Genomic DNA, 1,936 nt, shown 5'->3' with positions numbered 1-1,936 from the left:
ACGAACCCTTGACAATACTAAATGATGCCCTTGTGAGCTTATAACTACTCTCCAGTATAGTGCTTATAATAACTGTACTGAAAGGATTGCAGATACTGTGCCTGGCTCTCAGAGATTGTCTGGTTGCCAGTAAATCCTATGGATAATGCTTTCAGAAGCGATAAAGTAACTTGGATGGTTTGAATCCTCTTTTTCAACAATTACGAAAAGACTTAGGAGCAGAAGTGTTGAAGATGGGTTTCCATAAACGGCATTTTGGTACCTTAGTGACTAGGGGTTTTGCAGATCTCACTCTCTGACAGTGATCACACTTTAGGCTTTCTGGCAGACAGCAGTGATAGTATCTGATTTTTACCGTCACTTTCTCAGTATGACTTGAACTGTTGTGGCAAGATGCTTCTGTCCAATGGCAGAAGCGGCCATCTCTATGGGATGCGTACATAAGTTCTGCAGGACTGTCTCTTGCAAGAGTTTTCTTGGGTCCTGCAAGAGTTTTCTTGGGTCCAGCTTTAAGTTCCCTGATTCATCTTCTGATTTCCAGCCTACTTTTTTTGACAGTTTCCCCAGTTGCAAGCAAGAAATATTTACTTAGAGTAGTCCAAGTCCAGCATTTTTTTGTAGCACACCTTGAGCTCTGTGTATTGCTGGCCCTTTGGGAAGGCTCATCCAGCTGAGCAGTGGCAGAACAGCTAAGCATGGAAACTCTGAGCTATTTTAATAGTATAGCAGCATAGTGACCTGGGCTGGCTTTACCCTAACCTGGAAGATAATCAGATATACTTCAGGCAAGTTACTCCTGGCAGCTTACAGACCAGTTCTTAAGCTTTTGTGCTTTGCCCACCTTAGAAATTTACATTTCAGGTCATGTTGGATTTTGGGGGAGAGGGGTTAAGGCAGTTGTAATACTCAGTGTACAAAGTACAGTCTTGGGAACTGAACAGAATCATGTGTTTTATGGAAAAGAAAATCCTCTTGGGAGGGGCAGTCTGAGTCCATGATTAATTTCTAGAGCGTGCCTGCATGCCATGTAGCAGATGAAGTGAGGGGAGCTACTTCATTTATCCTGTATTTCTTTGATCCTCAGAGGAAACATTTGTATCTTAAAAGGCTTATAGATGTGGGTATCTGAAAAACTGATTTCTGCCAAAGAAGACCCAAACATGAACTATATAGCAAGTTCCATCAAATATATTAGATAAAAGGTGTTTCAGTACTGAATAGGATTTTTAAACAGTCTGCTATTATCAAGAGTAGCCTTTGGAAACTGCTTCTAGCTTTGACTGCTGTCAGATGTTCTGAGTAAAAAAATACTGAAATGCAATTTATAGGACAGCTTCTACTGTTAGAGCTTTCAATAAGTTATAAGGGAGAATATGATGAAGTAACACTCCATTTCCCATGTGGAAACGAGGGCAGAATGAAGAGGAGAACTGGTTTGGTGACTAGTGCACTTTCCTAGTCGCTGAGGAAACCCAAGTTCAGTTCCCAGCTTTCCCACAGACTTCCATCGTGTCAGGTTAGTGAGTCACCTAGGAGAGCAGCTGGCAGTGCCAACTCTGCACCTCTACTTTCTCTGTAGCTAGTAGAGCAGGGTTTCTCTAAGGGGTAGTACAGAGCTGGACCTTAACATGTGTTGTCCTCCATAGGCATTTGGCATACTAGGTTTGATGAAAATCATTTTCTTATCACTTTTGTGCCTCTGTAATCCTTTCCAAATCCATTAACTGCTGGAACAATGAATCCTCCTTAATTTAGTCAGCAGATAGTATTCTGGTCTCCTAGCTACTCTGACTCTTCCCTGCTTTCTTGATCAAATGCTGGATCATTTTGTTGGCTAGGAGACTGTGATAGATTGCATTTTAGTCTAGTGTATGTTGAGTGCATTTACTTAGTGTGACTCTGCTGCTTTCTGTTCTTTTTCTGAATTTAGGTTTGA

This window comes from Rhea pennata, chromosome 20, assembly GCF_028389875.1.
Source record: "Rhea pennata isolate bPtePen1 chromosome 20, bPtePen1.pri, whole genome shotgun sequence".
NCBI lineage: Eukaryota > Metazoa > Chordata > Aves > Rheiformes > Rheidae > Rhea > Rhea pennata.
The sequence above is the reverse complement of the archived record's forward strand: the minus strand, read 5'-3'. Positions refer to the sequence as shown.